Below are 26,908 nucleotides of genomic sequence, written 5' to 3' on the forward strand. Positions count from 1 at the left end.
TGAAAGGACTAAGGTCCAATATTTGCCTGTCCTGCAGGCCAAAATGTCCACCCCTTCATGTTCTGCAAAAAGTCTAGATAATGTTGGAAATTAAAAGTTTTCATTTCAAGCTTTGATATAGTGTCAAATGACTTGGTTGGTGGCGGTCAACTTGGCACCATTGATAGACTTCTCAAAATCTAACTGCTTTTCTTAGAATTCCTCTCTTGTACTACAAATGGTAATTTGCTGATAAAAGGATCCCATGAGAGATTTGCAAGATGGAAGTGAAACAAACGCCAGGATGTTCAGTGTCAGGGCAGAGGGACATGGCATGCTGCCAAGGACTTCCTGCCATAGGGTTTGCAGCCTTCCCGAATCCGTATCGTTTCCTTCCTCCACTGCATGATGTCCTGCTATTGGAGTAAGCACGCTGTTACAGCACCTTATTCTGGCTGCAGTCTTCCTGGTTCTTCAGAATTTCAGCTCCCTCCACACTGGTGGAAAGCCTAATTCTACACAAAACTTCTTATTTGCATTATAGTTGTAGTGGTTTTGCTTTTCTAGTCAAATCCAGCCTGCAACAGCTTTCAGCGAAAAATTACAACATTCTTTGCATTACGACAAATACCGGTTTCATATTTCTAGGTGATACTAATGATTGAGACACATTCTGCAGAAAATATAAGTAATTTTCAAAAATATGTTTTGCTTTCCACATGATTTTAATCTGTAATAAGGAGCAAAACTAAAAACTCTTTTATTTAGATGTTTAATTTCCTTTCCCATAAACATATAAAAATGAAGGAGTATAAATATGTTAAAAGACAGAAAATACTGTAAGCATTTTTTTATGCAATATATACAGATATTTTTAGATTTCAATATATAATTTGTATTAGTTCTATAAAACCTTCACAAAAAAATGTTTTATTTTCTTACATAATTTCTAGATATTTTTTAATGTAATTACATGGAATTTACAGAATATATTTATACTTAGTTTCTAGATTTTTTTCTAATGTGTTCCTATGTATATTGTATATATATGTAAATAATATTGGATATATCAATATCATCTATTTCTTATTAAGCCAAAGTCAACAAAAATTACCTCACTAAGTGCTTTCGAACAAGAATTCTAATTTTACACAACATCTCTTCTCTTCATTTTGCTGGAAGGAAATGATACCTAAAGAATTATTAAACTGGTGATTAAGACGGTCATCATCACTGGTTAAGTTGAAGTGTGAATAAGAGAAAATGGGGGGAGGCGGAGCAAGATGGCCAAATAGCAACAGCTCCAGTCTCCAACTCCCAGCGCGAGCGACACAGAAGACCGGTGATTTCTGCATTTTCAACTGAGGTACTGGGGTCATCTCACTGGGGAGTGCTGGACAATTGGTGCTGGTCAGCTGCTGCAGCCTGACCAGCGAGAGCTGAAGCAGGGCGAGGCATCGCCTCACCTGGAAAGCGCAAGGGGGAAGGGAATCCCTTTTCCTAGCCAGGGGAACTGAGACACACAACACCTGGAAAATTGGGTAATTCCCACCCCAATACTGTGCCTTAAGCAAACGGGCACACCAGGAGATTATACCCACACCTGGCCGGGAGGGTACTACGGCCACAGAGCCTCCCTCATTGCTAGCACAGCAGTCTGCGATCTAACCGAAATGGCAACAGCGAGGCTGGGGGAGGGGCGCCCACCATTGCTGAGGCTTAAGTAGGTAAACAAAGCCACTGGGAAGCTCGAACTGGGTGGACCTCACAACAGCTCAAGGAAACCTGCCTGTCTCTGTAGACTCCACCTCTGGGGACAGGGCACAGCTAAACAACAAAAGGGGAAGCAGCAGAGGCCTGTGCAGACACGAACGACTCTGTCTGACAGCTTTGAAGAGAGCAGTGGATCTCCCAACACGGAGGTTGAGATCTGAGAACGGGCAGACTGCCTGCTCAAGTGGGATCCCTGACCCCTGAGTAGCCTAACTGGGAGACATCCCCCACTAGGGGCAGTCTGACACCCCACACCTCACAGGGTGGAGTACACTCCTGAGAGGAAGCTTCCAAAGTAAGAATCAGACAGGTACACTCGCTGTTCAGCAATATTCTATCTTCTGCAACCTCTGCTGCTGATACCCAGGCAAACAGGGTCTGGAGTGGACCTCAAGCAATCTCCAACAGACCTACAGCTGAGGGTCCTGACTATTAGAAGGAAAACTATCAAACAGGAAGAACACCTATACCAAAACCCCATCAGTATGTCATCATCATCAAAGACCAGAGGCAGATAAAACCACGAAGATGGGGAAGAAGCAGGGCAGAAAAGCTGGAAATTCAAGAAATAAGAGCGCATCTCCCCCTGCAAAGGAGCTCAGCTCATCGCCAGCAAAGGATCAAAGCTGGTCAGAGAATGACTTTGAAGACATGAGAGAAGAAGTCTTCAGTCCATCAAACTTCTCAGAGCTAAAGGAGGAATTACGTACCCAGCGCAAAGAAACTAAAAATCTTGAAAAAAAAGAGTGGAAGAATTGATAGCTAGAATAATTAATGCAGAGAAGGTCATAAATGAAATGACAGAGATGAAAACCATGACGCGAGAAATATGTGACAAATGCACAAGCTTCAGTAACCGACTCGATCAACTGGAAGAAAGAGTATCAGCGATTGAGGATCAAATGAATGAAATGAAGCGAGAAGAGAAACCAAAAGAAAAAAGAAGAAAAAGAAATGAACAAAGCCTGCAAGAAGTATGGGATTATGTAAAAAGACCAAATCTACGTCTGATTGGGGTGCCTGAAAGTGAGGGGGAAAATGGAACCAAGTTGGAAAACACTCTTCAGGATATCATCCAAGAGAACTTCCCCAACCTAGCAGGGCAGGCCAACATTCAAATTCAGGAAATACAGAGAACACCTCAAAGATACTCCTCGAGAAGAGCAACTCCAAGACACATAATTGCCAGATTCACCAAAGTTGAAATGAAGGAAAAAATCTTAAGGGCAGCCAGAGAGAAAGGTCGGGTTACCCACAAAGGGAAGCCCATCAGACTAACAGCAGATCTCTCGGCAGAAACTCTACAAGCCAGAAGAGAGTGGGGGCCAATATTCAACATTCTTAAAGAAAAGAATTTTCAACCCAGAATTTCATATCCAGCCAAACTAAGTTTCATCAGTGAAGGAGAAATAAAATCCTTTACAGATAAGCAAATGCTTAGAGATTTTGTCACCACCAGGCGTGCCTTACAAGAGACCCTGAAGGAAGCCCTAAACATGGAAAGGAACAACCGGTACCAGCCATTGCAAAAACATGCCAAAAAGTAAAGACCATCGAGGCTAGGAAGAAACTGCATCAACTAACGAGCAAAATAACCAGTTAATATCATAATGGCAGGATCAAGTTCACACATAACAATATTAACCTTAAATGTTAACAGACTAAATGCTCCAATTAAAAGACACAGACTGGCAAACTGGATAGAGTCAAGACCCATCAGTCTGCTGTATTCAGGAGACCCATCTCACATGCAGAGACATACATAGGCTCAAAATAAAGGGATAGAGGAAGATCTACCAAGCAAATGGAGAACAAAAAAAAGCAGGGGTTGCAATCCTACTCTCTGATAAAATAGACTTTAAACCATCAAAGATCAAAAGAGACAAAGAAGGCCATTACATAATGGTAAAGGGATCAATTCAACAGGAAGAGCTAACTATCCTAAATATATATGCATCCAATACAGGAGCACCCAAATTCATAGAGCAAGTCCTTAGAGACTTACAAAGAGACTTAGATTCCCATACAATAATAATGGGAGACTTCAACACTCCACTGTCAACATTAGACAGATCAACGAGACAGAAAGTTAACAAGGATATCCAGGAATTGAACTCATCTCTGCACCAAGCGGACCTAATAGACATCTATAGAACTCTGCACCCCAAATCAACAGAATATACATTCTTCTCAGCACCACATTGCACTTATTCCAAAATTGACCACATAATTGGAAGTAAAGCACTCCTCAGCAAATGTAAAAGAACAGAAATTATAACAAACTGTCTCTCAGACCACAGTGCAATCAAACTAGAACTCAGGACTAAGAAACTCAATCAAAACCGCTCAACTACATGGAAACTGAACAACCTGCTCCTGAATGACTACTGGGTACATAACGAAATGAAGGCAGAAATAAAGATGTTCTTTGAACCCAATGAGAACAAAGATACAACATACCAGAATCTCTGGGACACATTTAAAGCAGTGTGTAGAGAGGAAATTTATAGCACTAAATGCCCACAAGAGAAAGCTGGAAAGATCTAAAATGGACACTCTAACATCACAATTAAAAGAACTGGAGGAGCAACAGCAAACACATTCAAAAGCTAGCAGAAGGCAAGAAATAACTAAGATCAGAGCAGAACTGAAGGAGATAGAGACACAAAAAACCCTCCAAAAAATCAATGAATCCAGGAGTTGGTTTTTTGAAAAGATAAACAAAATTGACAGACCACTAGCAAGACTAATAAAGAAGAGAGAAGAATCAAACAGACGCAATAAAGAATGATAAAGGGGATATCACCACGGACCCCACAGAAATACAAACTACTATCAGAGAATACTATAAACACCTCTACGCAAATCAACTAGAAAATCTAGAAGAAATGGATAATTTCCTGGACACTTATACTCTTCCAAGACTAAACCAGGAAGAAGTTGAATCCCTGAATAGACCAATAGCAGGCTCTGAAATTGAGACAATAATTAATAGCCTACCAACCAAAAAAACTCCAGGACCAGATGGATTCACAGCTGAATTCTACCAGAGGTACAAGGAGGAGCTGGTACCATTCCTTCTGAAACCATTCCAATCAATAGAAAAAGAGGGAATCCTCCCTAACTCATTTTATGAGGCCAACATCATCCTGATACCAAAGCCTGGCAGAGACACAACAAAAAAAGAGAATTTTAGACCAATATCCCTGATGAACATCGATGCAAAAATCCTCAATAAAATACTGGCAAACCAGATTCAGCAGCACATCCAAAAGCTTATCCACCATGATCAAGTGGGCTTCATCCCTGGGATGCAAGGCTGGTTCAACATTCGCAAATCAATAAACGTAATCCAGCATATAAACAGAACCAAAGACAAGAGCCACATGATTATCTCAATAGATGCAGAAAAGGCTTTTGACAAAATTCAACAGCCCTTCATGCCAAAAACGCTCAATAAATTCGGTATTGATGGAACGTACCTCAAAATAATAAGAGCTATTTATGACAAACCCACAGCCAATATCATACTGAATGGGCAAAAACTGGATAAATTCCCTTTGAAAACTGGCACAAGACAGGGATGCCCTCTGTCACCACTCCTATTCAACACAGTGTTGGAAGTTCTGGCTAGGGCAATCAGGCAAGAGAAAGAAATCAAGGGTATCCAGCTAGGAAAAGAAGAAGTCAAATTGTCCCTGTTTGCAGATGACATGATTGTATATTTAGAAAACCCCATTGTCTCAGCCCAAAATCTCCTTAAGCTGATAAGCAACTTCAGCAAAGTCTCAGGATACAAAATTAATGTGCAAAAATCACAAGCATTCTTATACACCAGTAACAGACAAACAGAGAGCTAAATCATGAATGAACTTCCATTCACAATTGCTTCAAAGAGAATAAAATACCTAGGAATCCAACTTACAAGGGATGTAAAGGACCTCTTCAAGGAGAACTACAAACCACTGCTCAGTGAAATCAAAGAGGACACTAACAAATGGAAGAACATACCATGCTCATGGATAGGAAGAATCAATATCGTGAAAATGGCCATACTGTCCAAGGTTATTTATAGATTCAATGCCATCCCCATCAAGCTACCAATGAGTTTCTTCACAGAATTGGAAAAAACGGCTTTAAAGTTCATATGGAACCAAAAAAGAGCCCGCATTGCCAAGACAATCCTAAGTCATAAGAACAAAGCTGGAGGCATCATGCTACCTGACTTCAAACTATACTACAAGGCTACAGTAACCAAAACAGCATGGTACTGGTACCAAAACAGAGATATAGACCAATGGAACAGAACACAGTCCTCAGAAATAATACCACACATCTACAGCCATCTGATCTTTGACAAACCTGAGAGAAACAAGAAATGGGGAAAGGATTCCCTATTTAATAAATGGTGCTGGGAAAATTGGCTAGCCATAAGTAGAAAGCTGAAACTGGATCCTTTCCTTACTCCTTATATGAAAATTAATTCAAGATGGATTAGAGATTTAAATGTTAGACCTAATACCATAAAAACCCTAGAAGAAAACCTAGGTAGTACCATTCAGGACATAGGCATGGGCAAGGACTTCACGTCTAAAACACCAAAAGCAACGGCAATGAAAGCCAAAATTGACAAATGGGATCTCATTAAACTAAAGAGCTTCTGCACAGCAAAAGAAACTACCATCAGAGTGAACAGGCAACCTACAGAATGGGAGAAAATTTTTGCAATCTACTCATCTGACAAAGGGCTAATATCCAGAACCTACAAAGAACTCAAACAAATTTACAAGAAAAAAACAAACAACCCCATCAAAAGGTGGGCAAAGGATATGAACAGAAAGTTCTCAAAAGAAGACATTCATACAGCCAACAGACACATGAAAAAATGCTCATCATCACTGGCCCTCAGAGAAATGCAAATCAAAACCATATTGAGATACCATCTCACACCAGTTAGAATGGCAATCATTAAAAAGTCAGGAAACAACAGGTGCTGGAGAGGATGTGGAGAAATAGGAACACTTTTACACTGTTGGTGGGATTGTAAACTAGTTCAACCACTATGGAAAACAGTATGGCGATTCCTCAAGGATCTAGATCTAGATGTACCATATGACCCAGCCATCCCACTACTGGGTATATACTCAAAGGATTATAAATCATGCCGCTATAAAGACACATGCACACGCATGTTTATTGCGGCACTATTCACAATAGCAAAGACTTGGAATCAACCCAAATGTCCATCTGTGACAGACTGGATTAAGAAAATGTGGCACATATACACCATGGAATACTATGCAGCCATAAAAAAGGATGAGTTTGCGTCCTTTGTAGGGACATGGATGCAGCTGGACACCATCATTCTTAGCAAACTATCACAAGAACAGAAAACCAAACACCGCATGTTCTCGCTCATAGGTGGGAACTGAACAATGACATCACTTGGACTCAGGAAGGGGAACATCACACATCGGGGCCTATCATGGGGAGGGGGGAGGGACTGCATTGGGAGTTATACCTGATATAAATGACGAATTGATGGGTGCTGACGAGTTGATGGGTGCAGCACACCAACATGGCACAAGTATACATATGTAACAAACCTGCACGTTATGCACATGTACCCTAGAACTTCAAGTATAATTTAAAAAAAAAAGAGAAAATGAAACAAACTTTATTTACTTCATAAAATACTAATTTAAAAGCTTTGTTACACATATTTTCTTAAGTATTTTATGTTTACCACCTTTTATCTTGTATCATGTTGTACATAAAGACAAGACAAATTAAGGACTGCATTTTGGAAACCTGTGCCCTTTCCAAAGAAACGGCCATTTGGAAAGACCATTTCATAATACATTTATCGGAAACCAGCAGGCATCAAGGATTTTCCTGTGGTGGCTAACTGTGGGTCAAACTGACGCTTCAAAAAGGGCAGTCAGTGTTGTATTCGAGCTGGCCTTCTTTTGTTGCAATAAAGAATCTTGAAGCATTGTTAAATAAATAAATAAATCCCACGTGTTGCTATTGACCACGAAGCACACTAGATAGAGTTCTCCTGATGGGAGAGCACATTATCAAAGTTCAGTACATTGAATTCAGAGCATTCCCCTTGTGCTAAGGAACTAAGGGTGCAAACATGAAACTACTCTTTGTGTTAAGTATCTAAGGCATCCTCACACAACAATGGTTTACCCAATAGACATTTTGGTGAAAGATGAATGTTTGCATGTAAAAATCAATATATTGGTTAATATACCCATTTTCTAAAACCTAAGATAAAGAATACATAACATTTTGTCAAAAATTTTAATTCTACTTTTAATATTTAAAATGTTGGTCAAATTATAAAATCTTGACAATATGTCATGAAAAATTAAGTTCTTTATGCTGCCAGGTACTGACTCTGCTATCTACTCTATACTATGCCTTTTATACTTGCACATCCAAATAGAAGTTGATTTGCAATTGGCTTATGATTTTGTAATATTTATCTCTAATTTTTTAATAGAAGAACATAATTCAAGTGAGAGTTTTTTCAGTAGCTTGTTTTCTTGTTCATTGTTTGTTTTCTTTTTTGTTTCTGTTTTATAAAACCAGGTGCTTCTCTCAGTTACGTCTTTGTGAGCTCTCAAAAGCACTTCGTCTTCAACTACTAAAAACATTTGGTGTTTCAGCACTATCATTTCAACAAACTTGATGTAATCTTTATCTTCCATATACTTAAAACGGTAAGGAATTGTTTTAGAATAAGTTTACTCTTGTTTTTTTAAAAAAACATATTTTGCACTTAATGTCTTTTTGAGAAATCTGTTGTTATGAAGTTTGATTTGCAAAAACAAAATATGTTGTTGGCATCTCACTTACTTTAACACTTTTTTTTTGTACTTTCTATGTTCTTCTTTAGACTGCGTGGAAAATGACTTACCATACATATTAGGCAATTTTGAAGATCTTTCTCTTCAAAAAACTTTGGATGGCAACTATTGTTTTAACTTTATTTCTTGCTCAAATAGGTGAAGAATTTTTAGTAGGACCTTCCTTGAAACACTCCTTGTCTACTTAAGATCAGTACAGTTTTTAAATTATTTTTAAAATGTTAGAATTAGAATATAATATATAAGCACTATAATTATTCATATTTTGCTTAATTTTGATAAACAATTTTTCATATAAAAATATGTTCATAATAAATTTAGCAGACATTATCTTTTAATTATTTATAACTAGCAATCTATTATTCTAATTATTTAAATGTTCTAAAGTTTTTAATAGATGTTTTATTATTACAGATAATTATGAACAGAACCATAATTAAATATCATGTTATTTTATTCAAAATAGTTGTTATTATTTTAACAGACTAATAGAATTTCAAAACATAAAGCACATAAGTGAATTTTTTACTGCAGAGTACATCTATAATTCTTACTTTTAAAACATGAATATTTTGTATTCAGGCCTTGTTTTTATTACTGACATTTTACTGATGACATATGATGGTAGCCTGTGTGCTAACATGATCATTGATCACATACCAGCTCAGTAATGTCAGAAATGACAATAAAGTTGACATTTCCCTATTTTGTCTTCAAAAGGCTAAGGCTGAAATAGAAGCTAAATGGCAGAGTTCAGGTGATTACCATGGCCAGCGGCAAACATGGCACATTTTATTATCCATATACACCTTCCACAAATGATCATAAGTGCTAGCGTTCTGTGTGTAACATGTTAGTCTATATTCAGGAGTTACAGTAATAAACAAAACAGAGAAAAACTCATCCTTCATTCTGCATCTGGGGAAGAAGAGGCAAACAATAAGAAGTGAAGAATTAAATACCTAACATGGTCAGATAAGTGTGAAGAAAAGTCAAGTGGACTGAGAGACTAGAATGAGAGATGCTGTTTTAGAAATTATGGTCAGGAAGGTCTCTGAGGAAATCATCACAGAGAAGACGAGGACTTACTCATATAGGTCTCTCTCGTATTACAGTTATAACTTTGCTAAAGAATGTCTGCCTCTCTTTTTGAAGGAGATCCTGAGGGCCCCCAGAGTGATTTTATTTACCTACCCTCTAAATACAATGAAAATCTGTCTGGCTATTTCACAAAATGTAGACAGATTCGTGTGTTCATGGTTTAGAAACTATGTTTCATTTATTGTGCTTTATATAATCTATTTAAATAAGCATAAAGCTATCGACTTTTTATGTTAGAATTTCTCTACTTAGGTAACTTTATTAATCTGAGGAAGCAAATTATAACCTGTCCATTTAAAGAAGAATTATTATGATATGACCATTTTAGCTTTTAAGGAAACCAAATTACTATGAAGCGATGGGTAATGAATGCTGCATTTCCTTTCAGCCCTTAATGAGCCTGTGCAATGTTAGGTAAAAACTGGAATAGCAATGCATTTCATTTGCTATGAGAGAAAGAGGACTTCCACATTTTCAAAACCATGAGAAAGGCTTTTCTTGCTTATTTCCCACAATCATTTCATCATAAAATTTTCTCCTAACTTGATCATCTCTCACTACCTCCATATCCAATCCATCTATAAATCCAGTATCTTATTCCTAAACACATTCCAAATCATTCCAGTTATCCATTTTGGAAATTACTTGCATTTCAGCCACCATCATTTTCTTCCTAAACTACTGCATTATATTGAGTAGAGGGAGGCTTACGTACCATTCTGGGACTTGGACTAAAATCTGAGGTTGCAGACAGGAACAGTCTGGAACAAGTAATTATATGTAAAACCAGTGTGCATCCTGCTATCATTGTTTCTCTCATATTCCCATGCATTTCCTTTATCTTATGGTCACATACATAGCCAAGTCCAGATTTAGCTTAGTCAGGTGAATTGAGGGAAGAATCTGCCTAGGGCTTGGAGAAAACACCCACAGGGAAGAAAGACAATTGGTTTCAAAGGCTTGGTGTGTTCTGCAGCAGGAGCAGAAGCAGTTCCCAAAGAGGTGAATGAGTGCAATTACCAGGACAGTTTTGTAGAGCACATAAGCATTGTTCAATAACATGTTAACATTTTTTAGGAGGGAAACCTAATAGAACAAACTTCAGACTTCACGTGGTTTAAAAAGTAGAAACTCTGAAAGTCTTTATAATTTAAAGAAAATGTTTATTTCTGTCATCAAAAGGCTAGTGAAATTTGGGGACAGATTTATTAAGCAATATTCTAAATTTAGTGTTACTGTAAAGGGCAATCTGGGAATATTTAGTTCTTTCCAGCTATTGACAGAAATAGGCCACAATGAGAAATATTTATTTAAATGGGAGACCAAAGGAATTAGAGTATTCTATCAGTGCCTCTTTCATCTTCACCCACGAGTCTATTTCCTCAACAATTATATCCCAGATGATATGTCACCAGGCTCATGTTCCAGTCCCCTTGATTAAGCCAAGATGCAACTCAGTGAGGCACATGGATTGAATTCTTTTATATCATCTGAGAGGAATAGCTTCAATTGGTCTCTCAGAGACCTATCAGCTAAATGAAGTGTCTTAGTGTCCTTGCCATGGGCCAACAGAACCTAAGGTTTAAACATAATTATAGAAGTTAGGCTTCAGATGTATACAAAATCCTAAAGAATTGGAATAATTTTGCTCTCAAGTATTTGAAAAATTTCATTTGATTGTATGTGATTTGTGGTTAAATTCTCTCCAGAATATTACTGCTTATTTTTAAAAAGTCCATTTTAGCATTCAACAGGAGTGCTCAATTAGGGAGGAAAATAATAAACAATAGTTACCTCAGCTATAGATTTTAAACCAAGGATGATGAATCACACAGTTTTAAAGATTGTAAAGTTTAATTTCCATTGGTGATTAAGTATTACTCTTCAGGCAATTATATTATGCCAGTGATACACCATTTTACATCCTTAAAATAGAAATATCCTCTAACTTGATAAAACAGAATACATCTATATTTCTATAAATATATATTTTAAGAAAAGATACATGAAAGTAATAAGGATATTACCATTTGTATTAGACAGGCAAAGATGTGATAAATTCTTTTGTTTTCTAAACACATGATAGTTTCTCTTTCTATAAACATAAAAATGGATAACCAGGCCAAAACATATAAAACTTAAATTTTGTGTTTTGAGTTCCAAAACCTCTATACTTAGATTACCTTTGCAGTTAAGATATATATTATAGACTTTTTAATAGGAAAGATATGATAAACTACCGTCGGATTGTATGTGCTTATATGGCATTATTTCTATCTTGTTGACAAGTCTGCGCTCACCTTTCATAAAAGTGAAGAATGACTGTATGCATTTATCACAACTCCGCAAAGTATATAACAGTTTCTCCTTTGTTTCCATTAAGGGGGAAAAAACAGACATGTAAGTTTAGTAGGAAAAAAAGCCCTCTATGTGTCCATGAATTCTAAGTTAGGGTGTCTGATTTTATAGGAAAACAATAACTATAGTAGTAATAAAACAGCTTAACAGTAACAAAGATTCTCAGTTTTTCTTTAAGATTGATGCTTAGTAAAAGAATTATAGCTGGAACAGCTGCAGGAAAATCTGGCACAAAGATAGTGCTCTGGTTAAGATATGCTCTATTGCTTTCTAAAACAGACGGAATCACAGTGGTATAAATGTACAAAAGATGAGAGGGTAAAGCACCTATATTACAGTCAATAACATAAAATGTCAATTCTTACTCAACCCTATTCAAACAACCATGCATGATTTCTCCTGAAATTACTACCAGGCTTGATGTTTTCTTCATTAGATTCCTATCACCACCTCTACATGGTGTTAAACCAGGGGTGAATAATAGTTGCCCTGCAGCATCATAAAGCGAAACCCCATGCTAACAATCTCTCTGTAACCACAGAGTGAGAACACTGATTAGCTGGGTAGTGTTACTATGAGGGAACTTAACTGGCAAACAATTTCTCTTCCATTTTCCCAAGTGATTACAGGAAATAAAAAGTGATGCAGTTTTCACAGGGATTTTGTTGTTTAAAACATACATGAAACTTACTGTGGCCTTAAAGTTTATGGAAATATTTAAATGCTCTTCTGGGAAGCAAATAGAAGGAAGTCTTTAAAAGGAAAGCCAAGATTTATTTTGACCTTTAGCTGAAAGCTATTTCCCCAAAGCAATACTTTTGGAATGAAAAAGAAAATAATACTGATACTCTGGAGTTTTAGTTTCTGCTTCTGTTCAACTCTACCATAACAGTTATCTATTGCATGTAGAAAAAAAAATACCCCCAAATTTAGAGGTTTAAAACAGCAAACTTTTATCACCTCATCGTGTTTGTGTGAGAGCTATATGGCCACAGCTTAGCTGACTCTGAGTTCCTCGTGAGGTTTTGGTTCAGCTGTTAGGCAGGACTAAAGGCATCTCCGGGCTAGTGTGTAGCTGAATAATACTCTTCTTCCAAGCGCAGACACATGAACAGTGGTAGGTCCTGGTTTCTCACCACATAGTATTCTCCGTAGGCTGCCTGAGTGACCTCACAATGTGGCAGCTGGTGATGGGACAGAGAGCTCCAAGAAATACTCTCCACAGCAGCCACAGTCTTTTTGGAACCTGTTCTTAGAAATGACATCCCATCACTTCTTCCATATTCCATTTTTCACATTTAACAGGAAACAATTACATAAAGGAAAGAATATCTGGAGGCCAAGATCATTGGAGGCCATCTTGGAGACTTCCTACAACGTCTATATTTCTTTGTTTACTTCTTTTGACTTAAGAAGAATCAAGTTCGGCCAGGGGCGGCGGCACATGCCTGTAATCCCAGCACTTTGGGAGACTGAGGCAGGTGGATCACCTGAGGTCAGGAGTTTAAGACCCGCCTGAGCAACATGGAGAAACTTCATCTCTCTACTAAAAATACAATATTAGCCAGGAGTGGTGGTGCATGACTGTAATCCCTACTACGGAGGCTGAGGCAGGAAAATCACGTGAACCTGGGAGGCGGAGGCTGCAGTGAACCGAGTTCACGCCATTGCAGACCAGCCTGGGCAACAAGAGCAAAACTCCGTCTCAAACAATAAAAAAAAAAATAAATTTTTCTTCTATCTAACGACAGGCAAAGAAACATCTTTTTAAAACTAGCACATCATGAATATAATATTCTTGTATTTAAGAGCACATGGCATAAAACGTTAAAGCAATCTTTAAAAATTCTCATTTTACTACTGTATAGAAAATATCCAAGTTATACTTCTTCTTTGCAGATATAAATAATAACTCTTTCAAGGAAATAATACATGTTCACATACACATAACTCATACAGGTTGTATCTGAAGCTTAGAAGGTAACTGAAGTTTGTTTATTTCAACTATGCTGTTGCTGGTTCTACACTAGATTCTGTGAAAACACTGTGGCAGTTGCTTCCCTGTGTACAACTATTGTCGGCATTGTGGTGAAAATTTAAAATAACATGCGTGACTAGGAAAAGGCAATAAGCCTCTTTAAAAAGGTAAATGTAAATTACAAAGATGTGTTGTTCTGGAAATAGTTCTGGAGAGACCTCTTATCTGCCACTTCCTACCTCTGATTGCCAGCAAGTTACAGAGCATTAAGTTAGTGCCCTCATTTCTAAAAAGAATGGCTTAGACTAGTAATTTTTAACTTTCTTTTCCCTTGTAAAATGTAATTTTTCCGCAAAATATACCAAAAGGTAAGAGAAAAGGCAATGAAGAAAAATAATATTATTTCATACGTATGCCTTCTCAGAATTTTAATTTTTAAACCTTAATAATTTTAACGTTATAGCTATTCATTTAGGGAAAGTGTTTGCAATGCATACCACTAATGTTAAGTAGTATCACTTACACTGCATTTCAGTTTCTTGAAAGTAGTGAATATTAAAAAATAATTCTCCATACATACAAAAAGATGTATATTACTTTTATTATCAAATTTCTTTACCATTTTGTTATTTTTTAAAATTTTATTATATATCATTGTAGCAGTCCATTCTCATGCTAATAAATACATAGCTGAGACTGGGTAATTTATAAAGGAAAGAAGTTTAAATGACTCACAGTTTAGCATGAGAAGGCCTCAGGAAACTTACAATCATGACAGAAGGGGAAGCAAACATGTCCTTCTTCACACGGTGGCAGGAAAGACAAGAATGAGAGAAGTGCAGAGCAAAGAGGGGAAAGTGGGGTAAAAGCTCATCACAAAACCATCAGGTCTCATGAGAACTCACTATCAAGAGAACAGCATGGAGGAACTACCTCCATGATTTGATTACCTCCCACCAGGTCCCTCTCATGATATGTGGGGATTATGGGAATTACAATTCAAGATGAGATTTGGGTGGGGACACAGGCAAACCATAACAATCATGTATATTATTAAAATAACTATAAATTACTATTAAAATCAGATTTTTATTAAAGACACATCATATTTTACCTGATGTTCAAATTCATAAAATTTGCTGTATTTATATAGAAGTCATATTTTCTTGCTCCAGTTTTAAAATATTATGGTAATATTTATTGTTTAACCTAATAAACTGCTTGTCTACAGCAACAATGAAATTGCTAGCATTCAATAATTAAGTTACTTGCAATAGGAGAATGTCATTAAACAGAAACCCACATTCAGTGTCTGCCTTACCAAAGGAAATATATGCAGAGAAACAGCTGCCCATTCTTGAGAAACCAACATAACATTGAAAATTGATTTCTGATTGTTGGTTATATTTTTACCAAATATCATACTGTTACTATATGGTAAAGAATAAGAAATTAAATAGGATTTAAGGTTAAATTATCAATACTGAATAATGCCTATTAGAAAGTACTAGAATGAGACATCATTTTTCATCAGCTTTTTGGCAGCATACTTATTCTGTTAAAAATTATTACTTCTAATTGTTTTATTTCAAATTAAGTCTCCCTCTCTTCATCAAAAAAATCAGCTGAAAGTCCTAAATGTGTTATTTTTCAGCATCACCATTAGATAAATCAGCAAATATATTTAAGTGATACTGCTGTATTTTAAATCAACTGTCAGGATTATTTAACCAACTTGTATTGTATGATTTAACAGAAATGTGTTCTAATAAATTGTAATGCAATAATAGAAGTCATCTATAAGATATTAAAGTGCATCTTCTATATTACAAATCAATAATAAAATATCTCAAAAATTTAATAGATACCCTTAACAGCAGATTGGAGATGACAGGAGATGGCAGAAAAAAAAATTAGTTAACTACAGATAGATCAAAACACATATTTAATCTGAAGCTCAAGCTAAAAAATAAAGAGAAATTGATAAATCTAAAGAACATGAGAAAAACTGTAAAAAAAAGCCATGAAGTATGAACCATATTAATCATTTTACATATGTGTGCTTCGAATTTTAAAAGTAGAGGAGATGGCCAGATGAGGTGGCTCACCCCTGTAATCCCAGCACCTTGGGAGGCCAAGGCAGGAGGATCACCTGAGGCCAGGAGTTCAAGACCAGCCCGGCCAATATGGCAAAACCCTTTCTCTACTAAAAATACAAAGATTTGCTGGGCATGGTGGTGGGTGACTGTAAACCCAGCTACTCTGGAGGCTGAGGTGGGAGAATCACTTGAACCCAGGAGGCAGAGGCTGCAATGAGCCAAGATCATGCCACTGTACTCCAGACTGGGTGACAGAGCGAGACTCCATCTCAAAAAAAAAAAAAAAAAAGATCTTGATTTCCAAACTTGCTACCTATCATCTGTCTCAAGTGTCAGGACTTCTCACACTTATTTACCAGTTGAAGTTACTCAGAACTAGGTTTTGCTTTTCTGGAACAAAAGATAGAAAACTTGAACAAATAGACATAGAATATGTTAATGATAAATTTGTGTATCTTTATGCATTGTTCTCCATGTTCACCAGGGTCTTCTCTACAGGGAAGTAGACTGCCTCTCCATTCAGACAAGAGTTATGTTTATGTATTTTCCAAAGCAAATAGGTCCAACTACAATTGCCAATTCAGATTACTTGCATCATAAGCCATCAGCTGAGGAGAAAACCATAATCCTGTACTACTCAGCTCAAACTTGCTAGTATTTCTTTGAGAGATGTGAGGTTTGCTGAGCATCAAAAGATATGCTGACTCTTCATTCTTTTTTAAAATTGTATTTTATTAAATATGGACAAATTATACTTGCATATACTTATGAGGCACAAAGTGATGCCGTGATACCTATGCACACAATGTGGAATGATCGAGTCAAGCCAATTAATGTATTCATCATTTCAAATATTTATCAGTTATTCCTCCTGTTTAACTGAAATGTTGTGCACTTGACACTGTACTTCCCACTCCCCAGCCTCTTGTTGCTATCATTCTACTTTATCTTCTATAAGTTTGATTGTTTTAGATTCCACAAACAAGTGAGAACATGCACTATTTGTTTCCTGTGTCTGGCTTATTTCATCTAGCATAATTGGACTCTTTCAGGTATTCTTAAATCCTTCAATCAACAGTTTAGGATCATATAATAACCTATCTCCATCCACCACCACTACCACCATCCCAACATATGCAAACAATATGACTAAAATATATTGAAAGGGGAGGATAGCACATGAATTGACACTGTCTAGGAAGGTAGAGGCCACTATTGTAGTTTAGATTTTATTGTAAGAACAAAGAGAAATCATTGAGTAGTTTTAAACCAGGAAGTAAAATGTTTTATTTTATATGTCAAAGAAATAACTTTGGCTTCGGAAAAAAGAATAAGTTTTTCAGGGAACTAATAGTAAAGATGGAAAGACTATTTATAAAGATTTTGCAATAGTCCATCAAAAATGATTTTAGCTTGGATACAGGCAGGGAATGAAGAGTGACAAACAGTAAACATAGAAGAATCAGAATGAAATAAAGATATATCTTGCTTTTGTTTTGTTTTTTTGTTTCGAGATAGACTCTCATTCTGCTGCCCAGGCGGGAGTGCAGTGGTGTGAACATGGCTCACTGCAGCCTCGAACTCTTGGGCTTGAGCAATCCACCTGCCTCAGCTTTTTGAGTAGCTAGCACTACATATGCATGCCATCATGCCCAGCTAATTTTACAAAATATTTTGTAGAAAAAGGGTCTCACTACATTGTCCAGGGTGGAAGGTGTCTTATAACTACAAACAATAGGACTCTGTGGTAGATTAGTTGTGGGTAATAAAAGAACATGAGGGGCTTGGCATCATGGTTCATGCCTGTAATCCCAGCACTTTGGGAGGCCAAGCTGGGCAGATCTCCTGATGTCAGGAGTTCGAGACCAGCCTGGACAACATGATGAAACCCCGTCTTTACTAAAAATGCAAAATATTAGCCAGGTGTGGTGGTGCATGCCTATAATTGCAGTTACTGGGGAGGTTGAGGCAGGAGAATCACTTGAATCCAGGAGGCAGAAGTTGCAGTGAGCCAAGATTGTGCCACTGCACTCCGGCCTGGAAGACAGAGCAAGGCTCTGTCTCAAAACAAAATAAAACAAAGAAAGTGAAGAATAAAAAGTAATTTTCAAACACATATTGAATAAACTTCATTTCTCCACTCTGTCTTTTCAATTCAGTTCCATTAAACTCATTAATAAATTTAATAAATAATTCAAGATAGCATTGATGCAATGCATAATAAAATACATAGCATTCCTGCATACATTATCATCTTGCTCCTCAGTAATGTTTCTTCAAGGTAAGTTTTAATATCCTCAGTTTGCAGATATGAAGCAAAAGCTCAGAAAAGTTCAGTGAGTGCCCACTGGCACACAATTAATAAATTACTTATTATGACAGCAACCCAAGTTTATGACTTTTCAACACTACAGATCTTCCACTGATCGCACTGCCTCCCAAGTCAAAGTTGGAAATGCTTGATTTTGAAACATAAGGAACACTAAGAACTATATATATCATGGTGTGTTGGGTTAGCTCTTTATATGTAACCTTGTAATGAGGATCATTATTATCTGTATCTTAAAAAATAGCTTAGATTTCAGTTTTAAAAAAGAAATTCATGTTTCCAGAGTATTGCCATCATCTACATCTTCCTAAGCAGATGCAAATTTGGAGCACTAATAGGAAAATGAATTTGAGCACCATTTGCTTGAAATAAGTTTTATTTTTAACCTAAAATGTAATGAATGACTCCAAAAATGTAAATGCAAAAATATATACTTGTATAGTGTTGGGATGTATTTACATATTCTATTGTGGAATCCTGGAATTCTATGTAGAATGGACCTTAAGTCACATTTCATATCATAAACATGCTTAGTATAAATGAACAAGTGTTGATAAATCTACAGTAGATACAGGGATGATCAGAATAAGAAAAAAAGAGAGTATGATCAACAGCAAGAGAAAGAAAAATGTATAGACACACAAGTCCCTTTGTTTTGTTACACCATACACTGTCAGATTAAATGTTTTATAGGTTTTGGCTAATTGATTGAAAAATGTTCCCCATTTGGTGATGAAAGAATAAAATTAGAAATATAATTTAATTTTAGAGATCTCAGAATTTTCAGTCACTATCACCAACCGGTTCAGGATGGCCTTGTAAGAAACAACCTCGCCATTTTATTTCTTTGGGATTGAGACATACTGCATATACACACCTACCAATTATTTCATGTCAGTTTTAAAGAAGGACCTGAGCTGAATGGACTAATGAAAGGAATATGGTCCCATGTTTGTGACAAGATCAAATGCCTCTTAATCAAAATAGACAAGGAATAAATACAAAATATGTCTTGCACAGACTTGATCGATATGTTGACAAAAATCACACAAGAGAATAGTGTTTTGCTGTAGCAATTTTAATTATGTTTATTATTACCAGGCAAGATGGCCAAATAAAAACAGCTCTGCTCTGCAGCTCCCAGTGAGACCTAAGCAGAATAGGGGTGACTTCTGCATTTCCAACTGAGGTACCCACTGGTCTCATTGGGACTGGTTAGACAGTGGCTGCTGCCCACGGAGGATGAGCAGAAGCAGGGTGGGGTGTTGCTCCACAGGGAAGTGGAAGGGGAGAAGGAACTCCCTCCCCTAGCCAAGGGAAGCCATGAGGGACTGTGCCTTGAGGGAGGCTGCTATCCAACCCAGATACTACACTTTTCCCATGGTCTTCACATCCCACAGACCAGGACATTGCCTTTACACCACCAGGGCTCTGGGTTTCAAGTACAAAACTGGGTGGCCATTTGGGCAGACACCAAGCTATCTGCAGATTTTTTTAAACCCGAGTGGCACCTGGAGCATCAGCAAGACAGAAGTGTTTACTTCCCTGGAAAAGGGGCTGAAGCCAGGGAGCCAAGTGGTCTTGTTCAGTGGATCCCACCCCCACAGAGCCCAGCAAGCTAAGATCCACTGGCATGAAATTCTCACTGCCAGCACAGCTGTCTGAAGTCGACTTGGAGCGCTGGAGATTGATGGGGATGGGGGAGGGGGTCATCGTCCATTACTGAGGTTTGAGTAGGCTGTTTTCCCCTCACAGTGTAAACAAAGCAACCAGGAAGTTTGGAATGGGCAGAGCCCACCACACCACTGGCAAAGTCACTGTAACCAGATTACTTCTCTAGATTCCTCCTTTCTGGGGAGGGAGGGCATCTCTGAAAGAAAGGCAGCAGCCCCAGTCAGGGGCTTATAGATAAAACTCCCATCTCCCTGGGACAGAGCAACTAGGGGAAGGGGCAGCTGTGGGCACAGCTTCAGCAGCCTTAAATGTTCCTACCTGCCAGCTCTGAAGAGAGCAGTGGATCCCTCAGCACAGTTCTTGAGCTCTGTTGAGGGACAGATGGCTTCTTCTAGTGGGTCCCTGACCCCCATGCCTCCTGATAGGGAGCTACCTCCCAGCAGGGATTGACAGACACCTAATACAGGGGAGCTCCAGCTGGCATCTGCACGATGCCCCTTTGGGACAAAGCTTTCAGAGGAAAGAGCAGGCAGCAATCTTTGCTGTTCTGAAGCCTCCACTGGTGATACCCAAGAAAACAGGGTCTGGAGAGGACCCCCAGTAAACTCCAGCAGACCTGCAGAAGAGGGGCCTGTTAGAAGGAAAACTAACACAGAAAGCAATAGCATCAACATCAACAAAAAGGACAACCATGCAAAAACTCCATCCATAGGCTGCCAACTGCAAAGACCAAAGGTGGATAAATCCATGATGAAGAGGACAAACCAACACAAAAAGGCTGAAAATTCCAAAAACCAGAATGCCTGTTCTCCTCCAAAGGATCACAACTCCTCACCAGCAAAGGAACAAAACTGAAAGGAAAATGAGTTTGACAAATTGACACAAGTAGGTTTCACAAGGTGGGTAATAACAAACTCCACCAAGCTAAAGGAGTATGTTTTAACCCAATACAAGGAAGCTAAGAACCTTGATAAAAGGTTAGAGGAACTGCTAACTAAAGTAAGCAGTTTGGAGAAGAACATAAATGACCTGATGGAGCTGAAAAACACAGCACAAGAACTTTTTGAAGCATACACAAATATAAATAGCTGAATCAATCAAGCAGAAGAAAAGATATTATAGATTGAAGATCAGCTTAATGAAATAAACTTTAAAGAAAAGATTGGAGAAAAAAGAATGAAAATAAATGAACAAAGCCTCCAAGAAATATGGAACTATGTGAAAAGACCAAACCTACATTTGATTGGTGTACCTGAAAGTGATGAGGAGAATGGAACCAAGATGGAAAACACACTTCAGGATATTATACAGGAGAATTTCCCCAACCTAGCAAGACAGGCCAATATTCAAATTCGGGAAATAAAGATAACGCTGCAAAGATACTCCTGAAAAAAAGTAACCCCAAGACACATAACTGTCGATTCACCAAGACTGAAATGAAGGAAAAAAATGTTAAGGGCAACCAGAGAGAAAGGTCGGGTTACCCACAGAGTGAAGCCTATCAGACTAACAGTGGATCTCTCTACCAAAACCGTATAAGCCAGAACAGAGTGTAGCCCAATACTCAACATTCTTTTGTTTTTCTATTTTTTTTTTTTTTTTTTTTTTTTTGAGACAGAGTCTGGTTCTGTCACCCAGGTTAGAGTTCAGTGGTGCAATATCGGCTCACTGCAAGCTCCACCTCCCAGGTTCATGCCATTCTCCTGCCTCAGCCTCCTGAGTAGCTGGGACAACAGGTGCCCACCACCATGCCTGGCAAATTTTTTGTATTGTTAGCAGAGATGGGATAAGAGAAGAATTTTCAACCCAGAATTCCATATCAGGCCACACTAAGCTTCATAAGTGAAGAAGAAATAAAACCCTTTACAGACAAGCAAATGCTGAGGCATTTTGTTACCACCAGGCCTACCTTACAAGAACTCCTGAAGGAAGCTCTAAATTTGGAAAGGAAAACCTGGTATGAGCCACCGTAAAAACAAACCAAAATGTAAAAACCATCAACGCTATGAAAAAGCTGCATCGAGTAATGGGTAAAAATAACCAACTAACATCATAATGACAGGATCAAATTTACACAACACAATATTAACCTTAAATGTAAATGGGCTAAATGCCCTAATTAAAAGACACAGACAGGCAAATTGGATAAAGAGTCAAGACCCATCAGTGTGCTGTATTCAGGAGACCCGTCTCACTTGCAAAGACACACATAGGCTCAAAGCAAAGGATAGAGGAAAATTTACCAAGCAAATGGAAAGCAAAATAAAGCAGAGGTTGCAATCCTGGTCTCTGATAAAACAGACTTTAAACCAACAAAGATCAAAATAGACAAGAAGGGCATTACATAATGGTAAAGGGGTCAATGCAGCAAGAAGAGCTAACTATACAAAATATACATGCACCCAAAATGGGAGCACCCAGATTCATAAAGCAAGTTCTTAGAGAGGAAAATGAGACTGAGGCTTACACACAATAATAGTGGGAGACTTTAACAACCCACTGTCAATATTAGACAGATCAAGACAGAAAATTAACAAGGATATTCAGGTCTTCAACTCAACTCTGGACCAAGCAGATCTAATAGATATTTACAGAACTCTCCACTCAAAATCAACAGAATATATTCTTCAAAGCACCACATAGCACTTATTCTAAAATTGGCCACATAAATGGAAGTAAAACACTCCTCACCAAATGCAAAAGAACAGAAATCATAACAAACAGTCTCTCAGACCATGGTGCAATCAAATTGGAACTCAGGATTAAGAAATTCACTCAAAACCACACAACTACATGGAAACTGAACAACCTGCTCCTGAATGACTACTCAGTAAATAATAAAATTAAGGCAGAAATAAATGAGTTATTTGAAACCAATGAGGACAAAGACACAGTATACCACAATCTCTGTGACACACCTAAAGCAGTGTTTATAGGGAAATTTATAGCACTAAATGTTCACAGAAGAAAGTGGGAAAGATCTAAAATTGATGCCCTAACATCACAATTAAAAGAACTAGAGAAGCAAGAGCAAACAAATTTAAAAGCTAGCAGAAGACAAGAAATAACTAAGATCAGAGCAGAACTGAAGGAGACAGAGATACAACAAGCCCTTCAAAAAATCAATGAATCAAGGAGGTGGTTTTTTGAAAAGACACAAAATAGATAGACCACTACTAGCCAGACTAATTAAGAAGAAAAGAGGGAAAATCAAACAGGCACAGTAAAAAACGATAAAGGGGAGATCACCACTGATCCCACACAAATACAAACTACCATCAGAGAATACTATGAACATCTCTACACAAATAAACTAGAAAATCTTAAAGAAATGCATAAATTCCCAGACACACACACCCTCCCAAGACTAAACCAGGAAGAAGTTGAATCCCTGATAAGACCAATTACAAGTTCTGAAATTGATGGAGTAATTAATAGCCTACCAAGCAAGAAAAGCCCAGAACCAGATGGATTCACAGCTGAATTCTACCAGAGGTACAAAAAAAAGCTGGTGCAATTTTTTCTGAAAATGTTCAAAAAAAATAGAAAAAGAGGGACACCTCCCTAACTCATTTTATGAGGTCAGCATCATCCTGATACCAACACCTGGCAGAGACACAACAAAAAAAGAAAATTTCTGGCCAATATCCCTGATGAACATCGATTAGAAAATCCTCAATAAAATACTGGCAAACTGAATCCAGCAGTACATCAAAAAGCTTATCCACCATGATCAAGATCGGGTTCATCCCTGGGATGCAAGGCTGATTTAACAAATGCGAATCAATAAACATAATCCATCACATAAACAGAATCAATGACAAAAACCACATGATTTTCTCAACAGATGCAGGAAAGGCCTTTGATAAAATTCAACACACCTTCATGCTAAAAACACTCAATAAACTAGGTATTGATGGAATGTATCTCAAAATAATAACAGCTATTTATGACAAACCCACAGCCAATATCATACTGAATGGGCAAAAGCTGGAAGCATTCCCTTTGAAAACCAGCACAAGACAAGGATGACCTCTCTCACCACTCCTATTCAACATAGTATTGGAAGTTCTGGCCAGGCCTATCAGGCAAGAGAAGGGTATTCAAATAGGAAAAGAGAGAGTCAAATTATATCTTACATATGACATGACTATATATTTAGAAAACCCCATCGTCTCAGACCAAAAACTCCTTAAGCTGAAGTCTCAGGATACAAAATCAATGTGCAAAAATCATAAGCATTCCTATACACCAATAACAGACAAACAGAGAGCCAAATCATGAGCAAACTCCCATTCACAATTACTACAAAGAGAATAAAATACCTAGGAATACAACTTACAAGGGATGTGAAGGACCTCTTCAAGGAGAACTACAAACCACTGCTGAAGGAAATAAGAAAGGACACAAACAAATGGAAAAACATTCCACACTCATGAATACAACGAATCAATATCGTGAAAACAGCCATACTGCTCAAAGTAATTTGTAGATTAAATGTTATTCCCATCTAGCTACCACTGAATTTCTTCACAGAATTAGAAAAATCAACTTTAAATTTCATATGGAACCAAAAAAAGAGCCCATATAGCCAAGACAATTGTAAGCAAAAAGAACAAAGCTGGCAGCATCATGATACCTGACTTCAAACTATACTACAAAGCTATTGTAACCAAAACAGCTTGGTACACGTACCAAAACAGATATTTAGACCAATGGAACAGATCAGAGGCCTCAGAAATAACACCACACATCTAAAATTATCTGTTCTTTGACAAACCTGACAAAAACAAGTGATGGGGAAAGAATTCCCTATTTAATAAATGGTGTTGGGAGAACTGGCTAGCCATACAGAGAAAACTGAAACTGGACCCCTTCCTTACACTTTACAAAAAAATTAACTCAAGATGGATCAAAGACTTAAACATAAGACCTAAAACCGTAAAAACTCTAGAAGAAAACCCAGGCAATACCATTCAGGATATAGGCATGGGCAAAGTCTTCATGACTGAAACACCAAAAGTAATGACAACAAAAGCCAAAATTGACAAATGGGATATAATTAAACTAAAGAGTTTCTGCACAGCAGAAGAAACTATCAGCAGAGTGAACAGGCAACCTACAGAATGCGAGAAAATTTTTGCAATCTATCCATCTGACAAAGGGCTAATATCCAGAATATACGAGGAGCTTGAACAAATTTGCAAGAAACAAGCAACTCCATCAGAAAGTGGGCAAAGGATATGAACAGACACTTTTCAAAAGAAGACATTTATGCAGCCAAAAAAAATATGAAAAAAAGCTCATCATCACTGGTCATTAGAGAAATGCAAATCAAAACCACAATGAGATAGCATCTCACGCCAGTTAGAGTGTCGATCATTAAAAAGTCAGGAAACAATAGCTGCTGGAGGGCATGTGGAGAAATAGGAACACTTTTACACTGTCGGTGGGAATGTAAACTAGTTCAACCATTGTGGAAGACTGTGTGGTGATTTCTCAAGGATCTAGAACTACAAATACCATTTGACCCAGCAATCTCATTACTGGGTATATACCCGAAGGATTATAAATCATTCTACTATAAAGACACATGCAAGCATATGTTTATTGCAGCACTATTCACAATAACAAAGACTTGGAACCAACCCAAATGCTCATCAATGTCAAACTGGATGAAGAAAATGTGGAACATATACAACACGGAATACTATGCAGCCATAAAAAAAAAAGAATGATTTCATGTCCTTTTCAGGGACATGGGTGAAGCTGGAAACCATCATTCTCAGCAAACTAACACAAGAACAGAAAATCAAATACCACATGTTCTTACTCGTAAGTGAGAGTTGAACAATGAGAACACATGGACACAAGGAGGGGAACATCACACACTAGGGCCTGTCATGAGATGGGGGAATAGTGGAGAGATAGCATTAGGAGAAATACCTAATGTAGATGACTCAGGTTTATGTGTGCAGCAAACAATGTTGGCACATGTATACCTGTGTAACAAACCTGCACATTCTGCACATGTATCCCAGAACTGAAAGTATTAAATAAAAATATATGTTAATAAAGCAACTATTTAAAATTTTAAAAAATTGTTTATTGATGAATGTGTTCCTGTTTGTTTGTTTTTTTTTCTAAATTATAATCTGTGAACTGGTTAGTGAATCAGGGTATTACATTTGTAGTCAGGAACATTCGTCTGCCTCACTTGACCACTGGAGTGGTGCACAGACATCTCTTTCTCAGCACTGTTATCTAAATTGATGGACTGTTCTTTTAGTACTTCAGTTGTCTTAGGCAAGAAAACTAACCATTATGCCCAATGACTCTCTGCATAGTATTTTAATAGCAAAATTTATGTCTGCTTTTCTCACTTTATAAAATTGAGTCTCTAGTCATTTTAATATTTTGATAGATGTCTTCTGCTCTGAATAAACTTGTTTTAAAGTGAATTTTGGAAGGCAATGGTAAATAAGAAATGCAGACCCTCTGTGTTTAAATGCCTTAAATATCTGTTTGGTGATTTGTTTCCTGCTTTTACATATGTATTTGCTTGTTTTTATTGCCTTGGTAAGAACTGAATTCTTTTAAGAGCTAAACGTAGGATAAAAGGTTGTTTCATTCTTTCCTAATATTAACCAAACTAAAATTTTCCATATTCTCATAAGCTATGAATCAAAACCCAAAACAAGCTCCCTGTCAGAAACCAAACAGTGCATTTTTATGT

Source organism: Rhinopithecus roxellana, chromosome 18 (genome assembly GCF_007565055.1).
Source record: "Rhinopithecus roxellana isolate Shanxi Qingling chromosome 18, ASM756505v1, whole genome shotgun sequence".
Taxonomy (NCBI): Eukaryota; Metazoa; Chordata; class Mammalia; order Primates; family Cercopithecidae; genus Rhinopithecus; species Rhinopithecus roxellana.